Source organism: Acipenser ruthenus, chromosome 11 (assembly GCF_902713425.1).
Source record: "Acipenser ruthenus chromosome 11, fAciRut3.2 maternal haplotype, whole genome shotgun sequence".
Classification (NCBI taxonomy): domain Eukaryota; kingdom Metazoa; phylum Chordata; class Actinopteri; order Acipenseriformes; family Acipenseridae; genus Acipenser; species Acipenser ruthenus.
This window is the reverse complement of record NC_081199.1, coordinates 41,756,649-41,781,722: the sequence shown is the minus strand read 5'-3', so window position 1 is coordinate 41,781,722 and position 25,074 is coordinate 41,756,649. Positions and strand designations below refer to the sequence as shown.

At 42.7% G+C, this 25,074-nt stretch overlaps 1 protein-coding gene across 18 annotated transcripts in view; it reads left to right on the top strand.

Moving 5' to 3' along the window:
- The window catches only part of LOC117426808 (microtubule-associated protein 2-like), a 98,795-nt gene that overhangs the window by 13,192 nt on the left and 60,529 nt on the right, over positions 1-25,074 (top strand). For 17 of the 18 annotated variants that reach the window (XM_059034032.1, XM_059034035.1, XM_059034028.1 and 14 more), the window contains exon 2: positions 24,055-24,134. The gene's annotated coding sequence lies outside the window, so the exon portion shown is untranslated. Of the gene's footprint in view, positions 1-23,365; positions 23,415-24,054; positions 24,135-25,074 lie in introns of those variants that run through there. The other variant, XM_059034017.1, reaches the window with a different exon arrangement.

Genomic DNA, 25,074 nt, shown 5'->3' with positions numbered 1-25,074 from the left:
TCCCTCCCGGCATGTCGCTGGTATGTGAGGGGTGGGGCTGTGTATTTGTCTACGGTGTGTGTCTTGTGTGTATGTGGCGGCCTCATGATCATGGTAAGTGAAGCCAGGCTGAGACCGGAGCTCCAAACCTTGAAAAATGGGAAGCCCAGTGGTGTGGTTTTAATTTAGACGGAGCCGTTGAGTATTCTTCAGTGGAAGTATTATAGTTTTAGTTTCTGATGAGTCAGTGCTGCTGTACAGCAGAGCGGAGGCTGACATGTGGCACTTGCTGCTGATATCTGGATGATCTGCTGTTGTTGTCTTTGCTTGTTCAATACACTCTGGAGGCCCTGGATATATGTAGGAGGGAGCGCACTCAGCCCTGTGCCGCAGTGCTCAGTGTTAGTAAAAATGCAGTGAGTGTAACACAGATTTAGTTATGAGAATGTATAAAAACTAACCTATTTTGAAGGCTTGTCCCATATTTCTTGAGCGATCTTCACCCATATACACTGCTTGGTCACTTTATTAGGACCAATGTACCCGATTGGATTCGGCATCGCCCTGAATTAGAGATTCAAATCAAATCTCAGATTTATGTGGAGTAGTAGGGTAGCAGTGTGGAGTAGTGGTTAGGGCTCTGGACTCTTGACCAGATGGTCGTAGGTTCAATCCCAGGTGGGGGACACTGCTGTTGTACCCTTGAGCAAGGTACTTTACCTAGATTGCTCCAGTAAAAACCCAACTGTATAAATGGGTAATTGTATGTAAAAATAATGTAATTGTGTGTAAAAATAATGTGATATCTTGTAACAACTGTAAGTCGCCCTGGATAAGGGCGTCTGCTAAGAAATAAATATTATTATTAATATGAACCGTTCGAATTTTTACTTTTGTTGAAACTCATTTCAGTCACTGGCTGCTGCAAATGAAACTAGGCAAGTAAACCCAGGTCTCCAGAGGTGAAATAAACTGATGGGTCCACTTAGCCGTTCAGAAAATACAACAGGAAAGGTGTTTTCAGTCTTGATATTCACAGCTGAGATGCTTTGCCCTCCTTCCGACCTGCTAACGGCTACTGGCAGAAGTGCAGACGCTTGTTATCATGACACCTGTTTGCATGGTTGCAGCTCCTCAGGCCTGCTAGCTGCGCACTCACTGGAGACTGATCTGCTGTGGCATGTGAGCACAGGACATGGTGCAGAGCAGTCTAATAGGGACTCTGTCCTGTGCCAGCCCTTCCTTTATCATGAGCACCAGCTCTCCAGGGCAAGAACGTCTCCTCTGGAAAGTAGGAAGCGCTGTGCAGACTGAGGGGGTAACACGTTCAGTGGGGCTTCTCTTGTGTTGAAGTGCATTGAAGCAGGTTTCAGGGAATTATAGTGATTCACATAGTGGTAGAGGATGGGTTGAGGAAAGTGAACTTGTACAGTCTGGAAAATAGATTGCAAACTTAGCACAGGGACCATGACCAGAGCGGAGACAGAATCAGGACAAAGAGCAGGAGGAATACAGAGAGAGAGAGAGAGAGAGAGAGAGAGAGAGAGAGAGAGAGAGAGAGAGAGAGAGAGAGAGAGAGAGAGAGAGAGAGAGAGAGAGAGAGAGAGAGAGAGAGAGAGAGAGAGAGAGAGAGAGAGAGAGAGAGAGAGAGAGAGAGAGAGAGAGAGAGAGACCCTGTGGACAGTGTGTGTGTGTCCAGGCCACCAGTGACGAGTTCACACCTAGACCGGACTTCTTTCAAACACACATTCTCATTATGACAGAATAGGTTATAATCTAAATTAAAAAACAAAACAAAATTACTCTTTCGAAAGCATCATCTCGTTTACAAGGGGGTCCTGTGAGGTTTCATAACTGTGCCTGCAATCTACTTTTACATGTTAAAAAACAATCTACTGTGTACAGTGGCTCTTAAATGTATTCACCCCCCTTGGACTTTTCCACATTTTATTGTGTTACAACATGGAATCAAAATGGATTTAATTAGGAGTTTTTGCCACTGATCAGCACAAAAAAAGTCCATAATGGCAAAGTGAAAAATAAAATCTACAAATTGTTCTAAATTAATTACAAATACAAAACAGAAAATAATTGATTGCATAAGTATTCACCCCCTTGAGTCAATATTTGGTAGAGGTGTATAGAATGGGAACAATCTCTGCTAAAGCGTGCTGCAATATACAAAATAATGCATTTCGGATAAATGTCAGAATCTCTCAATCGCCAGCTGACACGAACACTCTTAACACTTTTGCCTTTCTCCCCACTAGCCCAGTCAAAGTCCCAATAATAATGAGGTACAGGCTTTAAGTGTGGTGGCCATTGGCCTATTAGCAGTCAAGTTGCTTTCAGCCGAGTCGAGGGGGATCCCTCTTTCTTTTTATTTAGATGCTAATCTGTTGCCATCTGCTTGCTCAGTCATTGTGTAGCTGGTGCAGCCAGCATCTGGCTTTGATCCGTGCTGTGGCAGCTGAACCCCCGACTGCAATTACAACACAGTCCCTTCGTCCGGCGAGCAAGGTGCCTTCCGCCATTTCTTGTTTATGTTTTTAAATGCCTCGTGGGAATGCTTGACTATCAGCTACTGCTGACTTACACAGACTTAATAAACTCTTGCAGACTACTGCAGGTATTTTATATTATGGCCAAGGGGTTAACTAGCTATTAATTATCCTATTACCCCTCGGCCGTAATATAAAAGACCAGCAGTTTGGCTACACACTGAGAAGTGTGTCCGTGAGTGGAGAATGGGTGTGGAGAGAGGTAAAAAGAAATAACAATTGCTATGCGTGCTGGCTTGTAAACCAGCACGCTGCTTGTTACTGTTTGTTGTTTGTTTGTTTGGCCAACGTGCCCTTTTGTTTGAAAGTCTTTGTTTTGTTAACCTGTTTATTTTTGTTCATTTAATAAAAAGCTGAGCTCCGTAGCGTCTCAGTTTCGCCCACCATTGCTTATTGTGGTTTCTGTTTCTGGTCTGATGTCACCCCTACAGCCACTCGGTCATAGGTTCCCAGTAAGTTTCAGGGTGAGAGAGTGGACATGCCTGCTTTAATGCTTCAGAGAAACAGCCAATGAAGGTCATGATATACTCTATGAACTGTTCTATCTGTAAAGCCTTTCAGAGCCCAGAACTTCCAGCTTTGATTCTGTGGTTTCCATGGCAACTCCAGTATAGTACGTTAACCAGTCACTGCTGTTGTGAGGTAACCATTGGTTTCAATTTGACTGTCTCAGAACCCATACAAATTGGTCATTTCAAATACCCAGGGGCACTATTTGGGTAAATTATTTTTTAATCACCAGCAACACAGATTAACAGCACTGTTAGGAACACATTTTCACACCTAAAACCAAAGAACTAAGTGTGTGTGTATATATATATATTGATCAAAAAGCTAAAGAAATTAACCCTATGGAACTGTGTTTCACGTTTACCCTATTGACATATTTATTTCAAAACAAGAGGTACAATAAATAGTTGATTTGAAATTATTTCAGTTTGTCTTCATTGCCGTTCAAACTATTTGGAGTTTCGTTATTCTTTTAATAAACTGATTTAACCCAGGAATCATGTTCAATAACATATACAACAGAATTACAAAAAAGATATACAATAGGATTACATTTGAACCCTTTGCTGCCCAGTGTCCATTATAATTGACAGTGAGAAAATAGGTATGGGGACATACCCTGGACAGTAAAGGGTTAATCATGGTGCCACTTTCCTTAGTGGCCTTTAAAAAGTACTGTATAACAAAAACTATGATAACAAAACTGCAAAAACACATCACTTTATCACAGCTGTTGTTTGTTTTTCTATTTACTTTTTCAAATCAGCTATAAGGAAAGGAGCCCCCATACTGTAATTAGTTGAATTATCCTAGGGGTTGTACAGTATGTCAAGCAACCTTTACTGATACGATCATCTGTCCTTTTTTTAATTAGAAAAACTATTCTGTCAATCCACATGCAGGGGCGGCTGTATCAGCAGAGACATACAGTAAGCCCGAGTCACAGCGAGATTAAGCCTGGCCTCAGACCTGCAGTGACAATATGACTGCATTTATTAGTGTGATTGTGATAAGGTGAGAGTGCTTTTGTGCTGATGATGCTGGCAGGTGGTATTTGGATGATGCTCTCCCCCCCGCCGCGTCTGGGTGAGTGTGTTGCCCACCGGCACTTCCCAACCTGCTGATGATGACATGTGGAGTGGCAGGCTGGTTCCCTGCTGGGCCTCTTCCTTCACTGAGAACCAAACAGGACTCTTATATTTTTATATTTGTTTCTGATTTGAACTCCCTGCTGATTGGCGGATCTCAGCCTGCCCTGCTGTTGATACCTGGGAGAATCTCCTCCAACTCCAGCTCCAAGGTCATTTCTCTTGCGCTTCTCTGCACTTTCCAGCAGAGCCCCAGTGATGTGAGCAGGCAGCACTTGTCTGCACAATTTCTGAGTCACGTTCTGTGGCAGTGAGGAGGATCCTATAGCACAGGACATGTACAAAAAGGCTGGACTACATACAGCAGTGCTTACAATGGCATTGGCCTGTCCAGGGGATGAATAGTTGCATTCTAAGTCTGTTTTTTTTTTCTTTTTCATCACAATAGAATAACGTAGGGGTTATTTTACTACCCTGTGCACCGGATAAATATTGTGTGATTTCTATTTACCATAACTAATACTGGTATTAAATGCTACCAAGATATATAATAAGAAATTCAAAAACATACATTTTGAAATCCTAGACTTGACCATGATTTTGCTGAATGTGGCATATTGCTTTTTTGTTTCTCGTGGTGTGTGGTAGATCCAGAGGGCAGGGATGTGAATCAGCGTTCTGTGTCTTTACAGTGTCTTTACTATAAGGGCACCATTCACCGGTCCTGCTGCACACTGCCAGACATCACAAGTCTGGTTTGCATCCCTGGCACAGCTCTCGCTGCAAACGGGACATTGGCTACTGTTACGCAATACAAAGTTTACATTAAAATTGTGAACCTGATTGACTGCTTGAAGCACAAGCCTGTTGCACTGGTATGTATGAGGTTTGTGATCCATGGGAACAGTCAGTCAGTGACCCTTTAAAAGCAGCTGCTGATTAGAGTAGCTTCCTATTATCCCTGCCTGGGCTTCTGCAAGTCTGCAATGGTAAATTTGCACTGCAATTTTGTGATTGCTCGTACCTTAACCCCTTAATGTACACAAGGAATTGAGCACTTGTTCAAACGATTTCTTCTTAATATACATCTGAGAGCGACTCAAGTATCATGAGGATGAACAGATCCCACCTGTCAGTACATTTTAAACCCTGTTTTGTGCACCTCATTGCAAAAATAAGAAAGTGAGCATCATTTTTGTTGTGGACACATATGTCCCTTGTACCTTAGAGGGTTAAAATTACCCTGTGGTTGAAGTAAAAAAGTGTGCTCATCTAACTGAATCATACCTGTGTTTATGGGCCCTGTAATTGTGACACTCCTGCTTCTATAGCATAGCAGAGTTTGATTTGTGTCCAGTTCTATTTTTAATATCCCTCCTCCACACATTGAATCCCTCTGTTTCTTCAAAGACTGACGTTGCAGGATGAAGGCTTATCGGAGTGGGAGGGAGCGCTGCGTCTGTGAATCAGTTTGCTCCCTTGCCGAGCTTCCTCTTCTAACAGTCTGTTTCTGTTTGTGCTTATTTGTGAATTTAAAAATGAAGTTTTTTATCCCTGTGCGATTTTTAGCACGCAACCTGCTTATACACAGAGCTGGTTTTTAGTTATCATTGTTGAATAGTGCTATATTCCAGCAATAGGGCTTGGGCTGCTTTTAGAAAGTTTGGGATTTTGGTACAAAAAGCCCATTAGCAGGAGTCGCGCTACCCTTCATGATTGAATCGATCTTGTGTCAGCCTCTGCGCTGCTGAGTTAGGCTTGAGAAAGAAGCTGATGGAATTTCATTAAGGAGGCCAAGCTTTGCTGGCTAGATTGTTGTCAAGGTCTGGAAACTTGGTTCGTGTCACTTTCATACACCCACTTCTCACAGCGGCCAGAGATTTGACAAGAAAAAGTGCCAGGATTGTGGTGGCAATTTAAAGGGAAAAACATTTGAATGTTTTTGAATGCCTCCCAGCAACAGAAACAATAATACCAATAAGAGAGGGACTTCTGAGGAAACTTGTTAAGGTCACTGTTGTTCAGGAAACACAGCCTTGCACTCCAGAGGGTGGGACTGGCCTGTCGCTAAGCAATGAAACATGTTCTGCTTTAATTAGTGACTCCTCGCAAAGCAGGAGCTTGTAACCCTATTTTAAGAAGCTTTTTAAAATGTGGTGCATGAAAAAATTATTTCATGTTTTATTAATCTGCCGTAAACATTAAAAAGAATCCCAATCCAGCCTTTTAAACAAGAAGCTTCAGTGTCTGCACTTATAAACGCTGGTGCAATGCCATGAGGAACTCACTCGGTAAAGTGTGCTGTTTCCCAGATTCTGCTTTGCCTCAACCCACAACAGCACTGAAATCATTACCAGATTTCCCATGTTCTGCACCCAGATGAATGATGAAAATTCTTCCTTCTCTGCATACTCCAAAAAAAAAAAAAAAAGTAATTCATGTACTGTAGGCAACTAGTTATTTTGGACTTTTAGCTATTTGTAACCGGAAGGCTCGTAACGACTCCCCACATCTTAGCACTTGACTTCAGAAGCAGGGGGCAGTCATTTCATTCGATTTGTCAATGTCAGAGACAGCAACACCATCCATCAGCTGCACGTGGCTGCTCTAGTCTTCAATTCCTCACAGCGAGAGAGAAGTTTTAAAATAATATACTGTAGAAATGGGCTTCATGGAACATATCTCCGAGCTGACGTTTAGAAACAAAAAAGATTCTGGTATCCTTGGAACAACAGCAGCAGTTTGCCTTCTTAGTGTTTGGTGCTACATTGGTATTGGAGTCTGACTGTTTAAAACATGGTCCAGATGTATTATGTGGCCCTCTGTAGGGCTTCTAAAAAGGAAGTGAATGATTTATAAGTTGCAGCTGTGTTACAGCACTCCTTTTGTCCTTACTGAAGATAATGCTGCGGTCTGAAATCCTCTCATATGAGATCGAGCAGATTAGGGATTCTGATTCTGTCCTGTCCCCTGTGGGTGAGATGAGATGAGGTTAAATGCTGTATAACCATGAAAGCAGAGGAGGAGCCTAGCTCTTTTGCATAGTCATTAAGATGAGGTGGGTGTGGTTGCAGGTTCGTGCCCCGACTCCGCCCTGTTACACTTATCATAGATGCTATCTCTCTCGAACGTGTTCCAGGAGGAGTCACAGGTATGACAAGAAGTGAAACCAAGCATGCAAACCAAGCATGCAAACCAAGCATGCAAACCAAGCATGCATACCAAGCATGCAAACCAAGCATGCAAACCAAGCATGCATACCAAGCATGCATACCAAGCGGCCACCTTGTGTGTAGCCATGGAGGAGCAGTTTATCTACAAGTTTGCTGTAAAGTCACTTGGACTGCAGTGTTTCGATGGAAACTGTCAGACAGAGATGCCAAACAGTGGGTAGCTAGATTCCCAACAAATACATAGTTGGTGTATCATCTGTTAAAAAGTCATGTCTGTAAATCAGTTAATCTGTGAGTTTTTACATAAACCCCCAACATTGAGGGAAACCCATGTCTTAAATAATTGTGACTGCTCTCAGTGTGTACAGCACCAGTTTATTACCCCAGCATGCTATAATTGCTCTATGTTTCTACATGATTCCCACATCGCCTTGTAAAACAATTTCTAAATCCTGCATCATCATAAAAAAAAGAACTGCCCAAACATGAATCACTGCACTGTGGTCTCCTTCTTTTCATGTTCGTTTGGTTAGAGACACTGTGTCGCTGTAAATACTCCAGTTGCACCGGCAGTCACTGGTGGAGTCAGTCTCCACGGGGCTTTCCCATCAGCGTACCCCTCTCTTTTATATAATAGGCCACTTGCTTGGCATCTGTCAGCAGCGTTAACCCAAGAGCCAAAGTCCTCAGAATGACCCTGTGTCCTGTTTTGTTTGAGATAACTGTACAAGACAACCCCATCAGTGTGTTTCCAAGGAGGCCCCATGAGAGAATTTGGCCAGGCTCCCGGGGTCATATATACCCCTTCTGTCCTTTGAAGAGTGCCGTGGGATTTTAACATCTGTAAAGCAGGCTCTGGGCGGCCCCTTCAGTGTGGTTTTCCCACTTCGATTGTAGCCTAAAATAAATGTAAAATAAAGATTTAGGGGCTGAACAGACCAGTAAGAGGAACTTTCTTCACTTCAGTTCAGACTCCCAGACACAGGTCGACTTCCTCTGACTGCAGCACTGCAATAACACGTGCAAGTGTTATTTTTATTTTTTATATATTCTGGCAGGTCATGGTCATTGAGTCCCAGGGTCTGGCAGGTCATGGTCATTGAGTCCCAGGGTCTGGCAGGTCAGGGTCATTGAGTCCCAGGGTCTGGCAGGTCACGGTCATTGAGTTCCAGGGTCTGGCAGGTCATGGTCATTGAGTCCCAGGGTCTGGCAGGTCAGGGTCATTGAGTCCCAGGGTCTGGCAGGTCATGGTTATTGAGTCCCAGGGTCTGGCAGGTCATGGCCATTGAGTCCCAGGGTCTGATAGGTCATTGAGTCCCAGGGTCTGGCAGGTCATGGTCATTGAGTCCCAGGGTCTGGCAGGTCAGGGTTATTGAGTCCCAGGGTCTGGCAGGTCATTGAGTCCCAGGGCCTGGTGGGTCATGGCCATTGAGTCCCAGGGTCTGGCAGGTCATGGTCATTGAGTCCCAGGGTCTGGCAGGTCATAGTCATTGAGTCCCAGGGTCTGGCAGGTCATGGCCATTGAATCCCAGGGTCTGATAGGTCATTGAGTCCCAGGGTCTGGCAGGTCATGGTCATTGAGTCCCAGGGTCTGGCAGGTCAGGGTTATTCAGTCCCAGGGTCTGGCAGGTCATTGAGTCCCAGGGCCTGGCAGGTCATGGCCATTGAGTCCCAGGGTCTGGCAGGTCATGGCCATTGAGTTCCAGGATCTGGCAGGTCAGGGTTATTGAGTCCCAGGGTCTGGTAGGTCATTGAGTCCCAGGGTCTGGCATGTCAGGGTCATTGAGTCCCAGGGTCTGGCAGGTCAGGGTTATTGAGTCCCAGGGTCTGGCAGGTCATGGTCATTGAGTCCCATGGTCTGGCAGGTCATGGTCATTGAGTCCCAGGGTCTGGCAGATCAGGGTCATTGAGTCCCAGGGTCTGGCAGGTCATGGTCATTGAGTCACAGGGTCTGGCAGGTCATAGTCATTGAGTCCCAGGGTCTGGCAGGTCATGGCCATTGAATCCCAGGGTCTGATAGGTCATTGAGTCCCAGGGTCTGGCAGGTCATGGTCATTGAGTCCCAGGGTCTGGCAGGTCAGGGTTATTCAGTCCCAGGGTCTGGCAGGTCATTGAGTCCCAGGGCCTGGCAGGTCATGGCCATTGAGTCCCAGGGTCTGGCAGGTCATGGCCATTGAGTTCCAGGATCTGGCAGGTCAGGGTCATTGAGTCCCAGGGTCTGGCAGGTCAGGGTTATTGAGTCCCAGGGTCTGGCAGGTCATGGTCATTGAGTCCCATGGTCTGGCAGGTCATGGTCATTGAGTCCCAGGGTCTGGCAGATCAGGGTCATTGAGTCCCAGGGTCTGGCAGGTCATGGTCATTGAGTCACAGGGTCTGGATGATTGTATATGAAATGTAAGCTGCTTGCCGCTTGATGATGTCTTCCAGACCCCCTGACTGAATAAATGCATTATTCTCAACCGTGAACCTATTACCCTAGACACCCTACTGGGGGCACAGCGGATGGAACAAAAAACTCACACTGAACTTAATGCTACAGCAACTCCAGATACTGTATGCTTGGAACAAGACACTAAAGCTATTTGCCTGTCACAAACCCCATGCAACACGGTTTGCACTGTCTGGGGATTACAAGTCGCATGCACCTTGCTGACAATGGGATTGAGATACACCTATATGGGGTTAGCTAGCCAATAGTCATATTTTATGAATTGGAAAAACGCCCCTCTTCTCACTCTCTCTCTCCCCCATAATCAGGGCTTCTGTTTGATCCTAGCTCTCTCATATTAGAATGAAATAGAAGAGAGAAACAAGCCATGTAGTTTAAACAGAGAGCTCGTTTTGCATGGAAAGCATTGCCTTTCTGAAAGAAGCCTTGATTCCTTTTCTGTGCTCAAAGTCATGGTCGTATAAACCCCAGGACCCCGAGAGAGTTCGCCGCTGCTGTACGCTTCAATGAATGAAGCACTTGTCCTCTTCACAGCCTTGGAAAGAAAGGCCCCCATGATGTAGAAATTGCTTCGCCTGAGGGTGGGGGGAGATTTAGGAGCTAGTTAAAAAGGACCTCTGTGCCAGCCAACTTTTTAATCTATTTTTCTAAATGTTGGTGATTTGTGAATTGTAGTGCTCATGAGGTACAGTGACATGGGTTATTGACCAATTTAGGCAATCAGGCAATCAGGCAGCAGCCTAGAGCAGTGATTAAACCACATCCCAGACCCTTTGTAGTTTTAATTTTATTTCTTTAAACTCCAACAGAGGTAACTCAAAACTAAATCCCTGGCCACTCCTCGTCAGGTTAATCTGGGCGTGTATTTTTTTTTTACTTTTAAGTTTTCTATTTCTGCACATTTGATTTTTAAATTTCATTCAACAAGTACAGCCATGCTTGGTTCATGTCATTGCTACTCCTTATTATCTGTGGTTTATTAAATTTTTTATTTATACGTGATGATGGAAGACCGTCATTAATCATTTTCAGTGCTGCCCTGTCACTGTTTACATCAAAAGATTTGGCTTTTGGGTTTTGCATCCCATCAAATGCAGCTAATTTTGAATGCATGTCCGGAACCTAATTATATCCTAACGCACTGAGATTGCATGAGGTCATGTGACTAAACTTGGAATAACAGAGGTTTCTGCAGTAATCCCTCAACCCTCTTCCCACCTGCAAGTCTGTACCCCTTCCATCTCTTTCCAGGTATCCTGGGACTGGCAGGCAGAGTAACTAACAAACTACAAGATCTGCAAAAAAAAATAAAAAATCCTTGCTACGGTTTCCCCACACAAATTATGCTTCTGGTCTAAATTGGCTCTTGGGATGCATATTTTGCTAGTGAGGTATTTCCTGAAGTCTTCATAGGGCAGAAAGAGAGAAAGGGAAGGAGTATTGGAGCTTCATTAGAGTGAAGAGCCAGCACTCAGAAAGTTTGTTTAGAGAACACTAAGTAATGCACAGTAAAATCAAAGATGTGCCTGGCAGCCTGTGTCGTGTGCCCATTGAGCTGATCACTTCACTGCCGGGGGGGTCTGCAACACTGGAGTAACCCCCAGAAGGATAAATACTGTAGGTACAGGACGGAATACATTTAGAAACAGGGGTTCTGGGAAAGTGATTACAGAGACAGATGCAGGGTTGGACAAATAGGGTTCCACATTTCAGAGGTGAAAGAGTTGTGGATTTGTTGGCAATGTCAAATGAACCAGCTAGGTCTATTTTTAAATTGGCAACATTGTTAAGGAGTGTTTGAAATTACTCCATTCTTCTTTCTTGTTACACCCCAAAGCACCACGATTTAACACAGATCTAGCAAAGCCCTAATAACACAGGAAATAATTCTGCTCAAATGGGTATGTCCTGCAGTCATCCCTGTCTGAAGTTAGGCATCTAATCAGGAATGGAGAGCTGCAGATGTTAAAAATTTAATGGAGAAATTCCCCTTGTAGGCAGCATAAACCGGCTGGTGAAAGCTGGAGCAGCTATATGATACTTAAATACATGAAAATTAGGGAGGAGAGCTGACAGGCAGCAATTAGCATCATGCTATGCAAGTGCTTCTAGTGCCTCCTGCTTCTACAGCACAGATATATGGAGTTTCAATAGAACACAGTATTGAAGTGGGAACAGGATGTTCAGTTATTTTCATGTAGATGCTCCTGATACTTCATTTCTGACCTGTTTTTGTTATCTGTTCTGTGTGTGTTCCCCTAGAATGAGATCCACAGCACTGAGGTCCCATTACCATTGTAAAATCCATAGCCATACAATACGGTACAAAAGTGTTACACTGCCACAGTGTCATCGCCATGGTAACACTGTGGTGTGGGTTCTGCACATTCACAGTCAGCTGCCAAGCACCACTGACTTTTTGAAAGGTTGATTTTTCAAGGCTGATTATGTAAAACATGTTGAATACCCTGATATGGTTAAGTGCTTCACCTCAGACTGTAATCACAATAACATATGTGAAACGTATAAATATATACAGTTGTAGTCAAAAGTGTACATACCCCAATGGAAATTTATAATTTCTTGAAAACAAATAATTATAGGAAAAATCTTTTGTAGCCAAAGTTTTGCTTTTGTGGATGAGGAAAAAATGTTACAAGAAATAGTCTACAATTATTTATTTCAGCAATTCTGAAATACATAATTCTGCAAAAAAAGTTCTGCAAAACACCAAAAATGCTAATTCAAAAGTATTCATACCCTGGCAAGGAAAATTAAATGAATTGCTAGTTGAGGTTTCATATGATTGGCCAATATCTTTTGGTATGCTATGGAATCCATTTTACCATGTATTGAAACTAAATTTCCTCTGCCATTAGAGCAAAAGCAGCCCCATAGAAGGACATTACCACATCCATGCTTGACAGTAGGTATGGTGTTCTTTTCTTTGTACAGCTCACCAAACTTTCTCCAAATGTAACGACTATCAGCGTGACCAAATAGCTTGATTTTTATTTCATCATTCCACAAAACCTTTGACCAGAACTCATATCCATCATTCAAATGCTGTTTTGCAAACTTTAAGTTTCCCTAAGAGTGGCGTTTTCCTTGGTCTGCAACCATTGAGACCTTCATCATGCAATACTCGACCTAAGGTTGAAATGGAAACCCCAGTCCCACTTGCAGCCAGTTCACTTTGAATATCTCTGGCAGTCAATCTCAGATTGTTATTAACCTTCCTCACAATTCTTCGACTTGTTCTTGGTGAAAGAACCTTCTTTCTTCCAGATCGAGGGAGCGTTGTGACAGTGCCATGAGTCTTGTGCTTCTTGATAATAGAAAGTTGAAATTGGAATACTCAGATGCTTGGAAATCTTCTTGTATCCTTCTCCTGCATTATGACAATACATCATTTTTTACTAATACAAGCTCTTTACTTTTTCCCATATTGACTTATTGGTAATGACAGCAATCATCCTATACCTAACCCTTTTATACTCTCTAAGAATGTTCACCTACAATCCAGCATTTTCTAGACTTTTCTAGAATTAGGTTCTGTATTATCATATTGAAATTTCTAGCACCTTGTAGACAATACTATCATAGCATCAAAAGGTTTGAATACTTTTGAATTAGCATTTTTAGAGTTTTGCAAAAAAGAAATGCTGAAATAAATAGTTGTAGACATCTATCTCTTGTAACTTTTCTTCCTCATCCACAAAAGCAAAACTTTTGCTACAAATTTTTTTCCCTAAAATTCTTTGTTTTTGAGAAATTATGGTTCTCCTTTCAGCGGTTCTCTCTTAACCATAACAAAAGGAACAGCTCACCTAGCCACGTCCCCTTTTGTACCATCAGTCACACCCCCTTGGTTAGCGAGTGCAACCTTTTCTCCTCCAATCCGTGGTTGCCACATCGCTTCCCTTCTGGGGCGATGACTTGGTGTACTGTAGCTCTGCCCCCTTTCTAGATGGCCGACTTCCACCTTTCCCTTGGAATTAATTGTCAGACCATCCAGTCCGGGGCACTGTGGCCCAGATTTATAAAGGATTACGCATGTTTTACGACCGTAAAATGGGCGCTGAGGGTTGTGAATTCTTGGATGGGATTTATAAAACACACGCAATGGCATAAACACGCAATTAAGACATGATTTTTGGGGGCAATGTCTCTGTGCACTTTAGCCCTTGATGCATATGTAATTATGTATATGCATATGTAATTCTGTATATGCATATGTAATTCTGGGGCATTTCTGAACAAAACCGCTAAGATTGGGAGGGGATTTTGCAAATGAGGTCTATTAAATATTCTGTCTAATTTATTAAAGCTGCTGGTAATTGCGGGCTTCGTATTTGCATGGTCATTTTAAGAACTCTGAAAAGCAGGCGTTATTTTGCCGCAGTCAGACAGTAGGTTATATAAAAGGCAAGGTGATGTGGGAGACTTGTCTGCAGCAAGAAGGAGACATCGTTTTCAAGGACAAAGAAACATTTAATAACATTTTGCAAAGAGCTAATTTTTTAACCCTTCTGATCAAGTCAGTTTGTAAATTGCAGTTTATAATACCGTATTGTTTTGCAAACTCCAATTTTCAATACATGTTTCATAGCTTACATGACAAAACAGAAAGTCTGCAAATAGAGAATATAGATGGAACGATATTCCGAGGCGCACGAAAGAAAAAGTCTCATATACATGTAATACAATGAGGGCTCATCCTCCACCATTATTTTACAGAATGTATTTTTTGTAATATGGCATTCTGGTATTTAACAATACTGGTTCAGGCAGTATTGTTAAATTCAACTGGGAAAGAAAACGGTGAAAAAAAGGACAGTTAGTTTGTAGCTAGAGCAAGTACAGTTTTTCGACCATATATACCATACAGATATGCTTTAAAATCATACATAGAGTAAGAAATACAGACAAACATATGAAATAGGAGAGTTGTAACTGCATAAGACTTTAAGAAGATATAAGTCGTAGTTAAACTGAAGACTGTTCATATGCAGCTGTATGGAGTTATTGTTATTGAACATATTGCTGTACAATGGAAGGATTTTCCACCGTTTGACTGCCATGGATGTAAGTAAATAAAACGTATTGTTTCTGAAGTTTGAAAAGTCTATTCTCCTGGAATTATTCTATGTGAAATAAGAAGTTTAACCAATATGCGAAGCACAGTAACTGGATGATGCGTCGTAATGTATAAGCAACCTAGACTACAAACTCTGAAGTGGTACATTTGTTTATTAAGAAGCCACCACACATTACATATTTTATTCCTTCATCCTGGTGATGTATTTCAAGCTTGTAACACATCTTCATATATTACAAGTACTGCTTGTACCAAAATCTCCACGTCCATATTGGTATTTTTCAGTTTTCTCTTCCGAGCATCCTCATCACCATGACTAGTACCAGGCTGAGGTCTTTGTGTGCCATTCATTTTCTTTTGGAATGTGTAGCCTACCCACACAGAGTTGACCCAAACCCGCTATTTATTGTGAGAGGTGTGTCATTCTCCATCTCTAATTGCGGTGAGGGGTATTTAAATTGTATGATTGCGGAATCGCCTGCTTTACCTAATTAGTCTTATCATATAGGTCGTTATTTTGACGATGAGTGTGGCCGTACTGAACACGCACATTACGTTGCTTTTTGCGGTCGGTTTTTCCCCTCTGTTCCATTTACACAGCGCCCTATACATACAAATATATATATATATATATATATATATATATATATATATATATGCCTATCCATTCAGGGCACCACAGTGATAAGGTTAGAACTGTCTCCCTTGGCAACAGGCTCAAGTTTATAATATAGTCGTTTGTAAAACCTTATAGTTCGCTATTTTTTATGGAGCATTTCTTCGATACACACTTGAAAACCTTAGAAAATACTGCTTGATGAGAGGATTAGTGATTGAGTTCCTTGAAAAACACTCTATTATGTTGTTATTTCAAATGTACTGTTGGCAGGTGTAGCACACAGTTAGTTCCCACCCAGTAACAGGGTGGTGTAATAACCCTCCCTACTAATAAGAATCAGGAAGTTCCCGTTTTTTAAAGCGACCCGGCGACCCCACATGCCACTATGCAAAGGAGCCAGTCTTGTCTGCATTACTTGGTTAGGTGCAGAGGTCTGTGCTGTTTGCTGTTGTTGGGGTTTCAAGGGGATGTGCTTTGTCAGGTTTTCTTTATGATTTCAGGACGGCTGCATGCTGTCCTCTGGTCCATTAACTATTATTGCTGCAGTGTGCTTTGTTGAGTCTCATTGCAATGATTTGTTAACCTGATGCCTATCTCCCAGCGGGAGAGAGAATGGTAGAGTCTGTTGATGAAATATGATATATCCTGATATAAATATGTATCATGAAGTAGATTATATTGATACTGTACAGTGTAATAAATCACCATTCTTAAAGGGACTGTGTTGTGAACTGCAATACCAATAGGCTTGAAATACTTGCCTTTTGTGTCTATATTGTGAAAAACAGCATTAACATCCTCTGCTTTCCACACACATATTACATGCTGTGTTTGTTGTTGGTTTTTTTTGCATTGGTTTTCTTTGTAAATCTTGCTTTAGTGGTTTAGTGTTTTCATTAGACATAATGGAAGCCCTCTAGGTATTGAGATATTTTAGAAGTGATACTGAGGCTGTTAGTTTTTTAAAGCAGCGTGATGTATGTTCTGTGTTTATCACCCTCTGTGATGCCTGATTTCATAGACTTGTGACCAGTGTGTGTGTGCGCGCGTGTGTGTGTGTGCGTGTGTGTGTGCGTGTGTGTGTGTGCGTGTGTGTGTGCGTGTGGGTGTGTGTGGGGGTGTGCGTGTGGGTGTGTGTGTGCGTGTGGGTGTGTGCGTGTGTGTGTGGGTGTGTGTGTGTGTGTGTGTGTGTGTGTGTGTGTGTGTGTGTGTGCATGTGGGTGTGTGTGTGTGCGTGTGGGTGTGCACGTGGGTGTGTGTGTGAATGTGGGTGTGTGTGTGCGTGTGGGTGTGTGCATGTCGGTGTGTGTGTGGGTGTGCGTGTGGGTGTGTGTGTGCGTGTGTGTGTGCGTGTGTCTGTGTCTGTGTGCGTGTGTGCGTGTGTGTGTGTGTGCATGTGTGTGTGTGGGTGTGCGTGTGGGTGTGCGTGTGGGTGTGGGTGTGTGTGTGCGTGTGGGTGTGTGTGTGTGTGTGGGTGTGCGTGTGTGTGTGTGTGTGCGTGTGGGTGTGCGTGTGTGTGTGTGTGTGTGTGCGTGTGTGTGTGCGTGTGGGTGTGTGGGTGTGTGTGTGGGTGTGTGTGTGGGTGTGTGCGTGTGTGTGTGTGTGCCTGTGGGTGTGTGTGTGCGTGTGGGTGTGCGTGTGTGTGTGTGTGCATGTGGGTGTGTGTGTGCGTGTGGGTGTGCGTGTGGGTGTGTCTGTGTGCGTGTGTGTGTGTGTGTGCATGTGGGTGTGTGTGTGCGTGTGGGTGTGCGTGTGGGTGTGGGTGTGGGTGTGTGTGTGCGTGTGGGTGTGCGTGTGGGTGTGTGTGTGCGTGTGGGTGTGCGTGTGGGTGTGTGTGTGCGTGTGGGTGTGTGCGTGTGTGTGTGGGTGTGTGTGTGGGTGTGTGTGTGTGTGTGTGTGTGTGTGTGCCTGTGGGTGTGTGTTTGCGTGTGGGTGTGCGTGTGTGTGTGTGTGCGTGTGGGTGTATGTGTGCGTGTGGGTGTGCGTGTGTGTGTGCATGTGGGTGTGTGTGTGTGTGTGTGTGCATGTGGGTGTGTGTGTGCGTGTGGGTGTGTGTGTGGGTGTGCGTGTGGGTGTGTGTGGGTGTGCGTGTGAGTGTGTCTGTGTCTGTGTGTGTGTGTGTGTGTGAGCAGAGCAGATAAATTTCTTCAGTCTCCAGTGCTGTCAGTGTGGCATTTTATACAAACGTTCATTCAATTTAACTTCAAAAGAAAGAGCATGTTCTTCAGCATCCGGTTTCAATTGAGCTCTGCCATGCCAAAGAAATAAACAAACAAAGAAACAAATAAACAAAGAAAGAGAAATAAAAGAAACGAGGGAAAAAGAATAAGAGAAAGAAAAAGAATAAGAAAGAAATGAGAAAAAGAATAAGAAAAGAGAAAGTAAGAAAAAAGAAAGAACACTTGGTTTAAAAAAAAACAAAAAACTCTTAAACTCTGGGAGATTTGAACAACCCAAACACACGAGTACAAAATATTCAATGCAACCAGATAAACTCACCCCCCCCCCAGATTCTTCCTAATCTTGTTCCCAAACATGCCTTTCTTGTCCTGTTGTTGTTTTTTTTATTATTATTATGATTTATTTATTTGTTTATTTATTTACAGTATTTTGATTGTTTGGCTTCCAGAAACCTCAAACTGTAAATCTGAACTAATGAGATTTTAAATACACATTAAAATAAATAGTGAAGGGAATAAACGACCCCCCAGATTCTCAAAGCGCCACAGTCCAGAGCAACACTCTGGTGTGGATAACTCAGGGCTTCATTTATTATTTCAAATTACACAAAAGAACAGCTGCTGTAGTTATTGAGGGTGTTCTGAATACTGTCCCCTGGTAAAGCACTTAGTGTGTGTGTCATTTATCTGTACATCTACACTGTAAGCATCGGTTTATTTTTCTTTATATTTTTATTTTAAATATGTTTAAATGATGTCATGCATACTGACTATTCCAACAAAAAGGTGCTTCTGAAAAGACCTGTAGGGAGATTGTGGAACCATGTTATACAATAATAACATAATAATAATATATACATGACCTCTCCACAACAATGTTTATTATAAATCAATCAATTTCAATGAAGCTGTGTTGCTGTGTATTGCATTCCATACCTGTGGCTTTCAACGGCACTGTAAATATGTATCGGCAGGGGGACATCTCACCCATTAAAAGTGGCTCTTAAAAGGTGAAAAAAAACATGCATTGAAATTACAAAAAACAAACCAGCGCAAAACACAATACAGCACTGCATATTTTAAGCAAATTATAGCCCAGTTTAGAGCTACAGTACAATAGCAGTCAGTCTGAAGTCAAAGAAGACAACAATTGCTTTGACTTACACAGCTCTGCAATATAAAGTCAGAGTTGTCAAGTACGGTAAGCGGCTCGATGGTTTATTTATATGAACGCTTTCCACCTACAAGAGATGCGTTTTTGAACAAGAATCTGGGTTCTGATATTGTGTATCTTGAAAGGCCTGGTAAAGACAGCATGGTTTATCACTTCACGATGAAGTGCGATTTCTGAAATCTCCCCTCCTTGTGCTGCTGATTGAGCGTAGAAAACCATTGCTTTGAGAGGCAGTTATACGAGGGAGCTGGACCATGTGAGGTGTGACATTAGCGACTGCCCAGTATATAAGACACGGGGCAGTTAGTTAGTTAGTTGGGTCCGAATCCACCACTGTATCTGCATCTATAAGTGTCACTGTGTCAGGCAATTCCACTTTATTGCAGGCACATTGTGAAGCTGTCAGCCAAGGTGATTGACAGCCCTCACACTGGACAGTACAAGAAGGGCTCATCTTGTCAGCAGTTCATTGACAGACTGAATCTGACGTCCCTCAGATACGCTGTTTACCAAATTAATTCAATTCCAGATTACTCTGCAGATTAGGAGTAATTGTTCAATCAATCAATCAATCGATCAATCCACTAATTAATGGCGAATGAATTCATGTATTGGATAAGAAGTGGACCCTTTTTTTTTGTTAAAATTGTCATGGTGAAGACCAGTGGGCAGACATTGAACACTTCAGACTGTGAACTTAAATAGGTCTGCTGAGTACAGCCTAGCTGCACTGGCTGTTCTGTTGCTGTGTGAAGACTAGCTGCACTGGCTGTTCTGTTGCTGTGTGAAGACTAGCTGCACTGACTGTTCTGTTGCTGTGTGAAGACTAGCTGCACTGACTGTTCTGTTGCTGTGTGAAGACTAGCTGCACTGGCTGTTCTGTTGCTGTGTGAAGACTAGCTGCACTGGCTGTTCTGTTGCTGTGTGAAGACTAGCTGCACTGGCTGTTCTGTTGCTGTGTGAAGACTAGCTGCACTGGCTGTTCTGTTGCTGTGTGAAGACTAGCTGCACTGGCTGTTCTGTTGCTGTGTGAAGACTAGCTGCACTGGCTGTTCTGTTGCTGTGTGAAGACTAGCTGCACTGGCTGTTCTGTTGCTGTGTGAAGACTAGCTGCACTGGCTGTTCTGTTGCTGTGTGAAGACTAGCTGCACTGGCTGTTCTGTTGCTGAGGGTCCTCTATCTTCGGCAGGTGTGTGATTTGGCAGTCCTGACACTGCATTGTGCTGCACTGCCTCTGAGCTCTGCTGAGTTTAATCTGCATTCCGGTGCTGCCTCTGTGTCTCAGCCCTGGAGGATTACAGCAATCGCTGCAGAATCAGACCCACACAAGCTGCATTTTATACATCCTCTATCGGCATCGCTGCCTAGTTACTGTATAATCTCCCCATAATTTTAAATAACAAAGTAAATAAATGAATGAATAAATGAATGGGAGGGTAAATTAGATTTAAAAAGATACAACATCATTTCCATTAGCCTTTGAAAACAGATGAGCATTGTTGTAATGCTATTTTGTTTGTTTTTTCTAGGTTTATTTAAATTTATATTATTGTGTAATGTTAAAGGACATTAATAAAGCCTTTTTTGTATTCCAGGGTTACTGCTGATTTGAGTAAATGCTAAATATCAAACACATAAAAGGCTGACTAGACCAGGTATTTTTAGGATGGTACAGATTCCAGTACACGTCACTAATCTGGACTGGGTTCATTCCAAGATGGTCTAGATTAGCAAGAGGCTCGCTTACTGCTTGGACCCAGCACTGATGTGCTGTACTTGACAAGCTCTTTTGAGTTCTTCATCGCAGTTAAACCTGATGGTTGCTCTGCCAGCCGGGGAGACTCTTCTGGTGCATTAATCCTGATGGCAGAGGGCTTAGGGCAGCAGCTCAGAGCTGATTAATCATGCAAAGAAACAGCCAGCCCTCATCAGGAAGGGCTTAAGGGGTTTCAGCAGACTTTCGTGTGCTAAAGAGGAAAAGGTGTCATCTGGAAACACGTCCTTTATGGACTCCACCCGGAGCTTAACACCTCCAGCTAAAACCTGCATCCTTATGGGATACCTGTTAATATCAATTCAGCACCTTCTAAATTGTACAGTTTTTTTTATTTTAATACATTATACCAATGGTAAAAATAACAACTTAAATTTCAAGTTGGTAAGTGGTCCACAGCTTGTTATGGAGTTCTCTAATGCAGTGTTTGTATTGATGGCGTGAAAGGATTAGTTAATGTCGTGTGCAGTTATGGGATTTGGGTCATTGCTCTGATTTATAGAGAGAAAAGGCCTATAAGTACTCTGTATGGTGCGGTCAAGATAAATATAGGCTATTGGGAAAGGACTGCTTGACTGTGGCTTTTGAGAAGAGGTCTTGATTATTTAAAACATGCAGCTTCAGTCTGGATATTCTCTACGGTCCAGCTTATACATGGATGATATGACTCTTTACAATTTCTGAAGCACTTTGTTACACAATGGAACTCAAGAGCTGAGCTCGTTCTGTAGTACCATTGTTTATGAAGACGTCGAGTCAAAGCTACACGTTTTGCGTAGTTGTTATGAATATGCTGAGGATTTCCAGTTCTTAGGCAGCACAATAAGCCTGCATGTTACTCTGGGAATTGAGATGGCCAATATACTTAAAGAGGAGTTCATATTAGCCGCTCCCTTCAGTTTTTGTGCGATGACGTACCGTATTAAATTAATATTTTTATTGATGCACTTATTTCCATTTGTGTGTATTTCTGTGGATCTATGAAAGTGTGAATTTCTACACCTGGTTCAATATACATATACATATACATATACATTCAATATCCTCAACAAAAACACTCATTGGGTTGTGCAGCGTGCACCCGCACACACCCCACCACACACACTCACACGCACACACCCACACCCACCCACCACACACACCCCACCATGCACACACACACCCCACCATGCACACACACACGCGCACACACACACACACACACACACACACACCCCACCACGCACACGCGCACACACATGCCTCATGGGGACATCTGAAATGAGAAAAATTCAGAAACTGACTATTTTTTGTTCTAGTTTAAAAAGGCCAGTCCAGCTGGATGCTGAGTCTGGCTTTTTTTTTTTTTAAAACACAGGAATCTAATGGTGGCCCAATTACACACAACCGCTATCACAATCAAAGCCAGGGTCCCTTCACTCTTCCTTAATTGCCAGTTATGATAGATTAGGGCTTTAATTACTGCTGGGAAGCACCAATCAGGGTAAGGACTCTCATTTAGTTTGTTGCTTTGCTTTGTCTCTCAGCTGACCCTCGTACAGTACAGTGGTGATGATGTATGTTAGTGGTCGTTTTGAGAGGTCATTCGAGGATAAGGGAGAGGCTTACAGTACTTAATAAACTGTGCAATGAATTGATATCGTGTTATGAATTCAAATGCTATCTCGCTTTCTTTTGAGGTGCTATCTGCTGTTCTGTCCAATCAGCTCAGAAACACTGTAATTATCCTTCTGCTTTTCAGAGACTAAAGATCCTATGACAGTAATCTTAGAAAAGAATAGGATTGGACACAAATTCCCTTTCCTGATTTCTTTTATTTCATAATGCTGCACGTTTTCTATGTGCTGTTGAATAAGCCAAGATAACAACAGTATTCTCCTGCTCTCAGATAACAGATAGCAATTAAATATGATATGAGTGTATAATAATAATAATACTGATAATAATAATGATCTGCTCAATGCTTAATGCTTTGGGATCATTATTCATGGAATGTGACCTCACAATACTATTGTATGATACTAAAAATATAATCATTTACAGTAGAGTACAGAGTTATGAGCCCACCTGCCATATAAAAGCCATACATAACTACTAGTCAGGTGATCTGTTTTTTTTGTTATGGTTAAACCGAGAAAGGAGAACTGTGATTTAACCGTGAGTGTTTTGTTTGTTTGTCGAGTCTGATTGTACTGTTTGTTATTATTAGACGGCTAACACAATCCGGAGCTGTCGCTACAGGCCAGCACTAAACCCAGACAACACTTCACAACTGTGCATGAATAAATTGTATTTCACCACAAGCACTTTAGCACTCACTCTGGACTTGTGATCATGTGTGTGTGTGTCTTTGTGTGTGTTCTACTGTGTTTATTCTTTCGAACTGTGTTTATTATTTGGGACTGGAAACCCATCGCACATTGCTGTGTATTACCTGGGATTATTCTTTGCAGTCGCCAGACCGGGATTATAAATAAATGTATTGTTTGGACCGTGCAAAGAGGCCGAACTTTGCTGGGGACTCCGAAGGGGGCGTCACATTGGCTCAGATGCTCCCAGGGTGGAGGATGGGAAACTGGCAGGGACTCTTTCTCCTCATCACGCAAAAGTGAACCTTATTGGCCAGACACCGAGCACATTCAGAGTGGATAAGAGGCAGGGCTGAGCTCCGTTCTCTGGGATCAGTAGCCCCGCTCACCTCTGCTCTGGATTGCTCGGCGTAAAAGCGATTCTGACTTTCGGCTTGTGAGATCGGAGGACGCTCACATGCATTCAGAATGTCTGTGCTGTGTGGGGACCCACTGCGGTGAGGAGAAAAAACTAAACTGGACATTCCAAATTGGGGGGAAAATAAATAAAAATAAACACAATTACCAAACTGTGCAGGGATTGAGAGAGAGAGAGAGAGAGAGAGAGAGAGAGGGAGAGAGAGAGACAAAGACAGTGACAGAGAGTGAGTGAGTGTTAGCATGCCAGTGGGTTGCAATGATAAAGGACTGAGCTTTTAGGCTGGGCTATCGCACCCTTCTAGAAATCTCTTAGACTGGTGAGCTACAGTCTGTCTCTCTCTCTCTCTCTCTCTCTCTCTCTCTCTCTCTCTCTCTCTCTCTCTCTCTCTCGCTCTCTCTCTCTCTCTCTCTCTCTCTCTCTCTCTCTCTGTATTTTCATTTGCTGCCCTTATTATCCCACCCACCCCCCCTCCTCCCTTCCCTTGCAGCAGACTGGCTCTCTGTTTTTAGAGGAGCATTTGTTTCTGATTTGCGGTAGAAGGTGGGTTAGGTGCAATAGGGTTGTCCTGTGAGTGATGACAGTGAGCCTGTTTCATTTGTCTCATGGTATTCAGATGAGATGCACTGTGCAGGGGGTCTGGTGACGGTTCCTGTGCTGCTGTTGCAGCTGCTTCTTCATTGCATCTAAACCTGCCTCCTTTTCTCTCTCTCTCTCAGATCTTGCAGGCTTCCTCCGTTTCCTTTTCTCTCCCCCTGAACTGAAGCTTTGAAGCAATCATCTCTCAGTCAGCCACCAGGTATGTTACTCTTCAGCTTCTGAATCTCAGACATGCTGCGTCATTGCATGTTAATATTACAAATGCAACGTAGCCTCTTTTTTTCTTTGTTAGGCTCTAATGGCAAGCCCCATTGACGAGCCTCTGTCTTCCACTCTGATGGATTTTAATTCTGTAATAAATGTCAAATCGATTTTATAAGTCGACTGCCTTTGCTGTTCTCACCATTGTCTTTGTGCAGTATGTGTGCATACTCTGGTGTTTCTGTGTAGGATCAAGTGATCATTATTTGACCAGTTTATCTATGTGCCATAAATCTTGAGCCTGCCATTTTTTTTTTTTATTGAGACTTTTAACGGTTTGTGTCCCGACACAATCGATTATTGAGACGGCAATTGAGGAATCACCCAGGGTAGAGGCATCTGTTTAGCAGCACCACCCGAACAAGCCAAATGAAAAACAGAAACAAACTGTAATATCAATTAATTTATTATAAAGCCAGGCTTATTATTGTGGTAGTAATATAATCTGATACAAAGCTCTTCTTTGTAGCTTGCAGAGAAACTATTTGAGCCAATGAATACAGATCACAGCAACTAGTCAGTGAGTTTAATGTAGCACAGTTAATGCTCTGCTTTGCTAAATGCAAATGAAATGGATGAGAAGGTAGTATTGATTTGCACTGTCTAGGTTGCCTGGTTGTTTTTTTGATCTGCTTGCTTTGTTTTAATGTGCTTTTAAACAGATTTCAGAAATTACAATGAGCTGCAATGGCATCAAAATGATGTTATTTGTTTCAGTTTGACTGAAATGGTGTTTATTTCTTTTTGTATTTGAAGTTACCAGACCTCTTGAGGCATGTCATTTGGGTTAAAGGGCAATCAATATTGAACCACCCTCGGTACTGTACAACTTGGAACCACTCCATGTGCATCCCATTGTGCATCACTAAAACCATGTG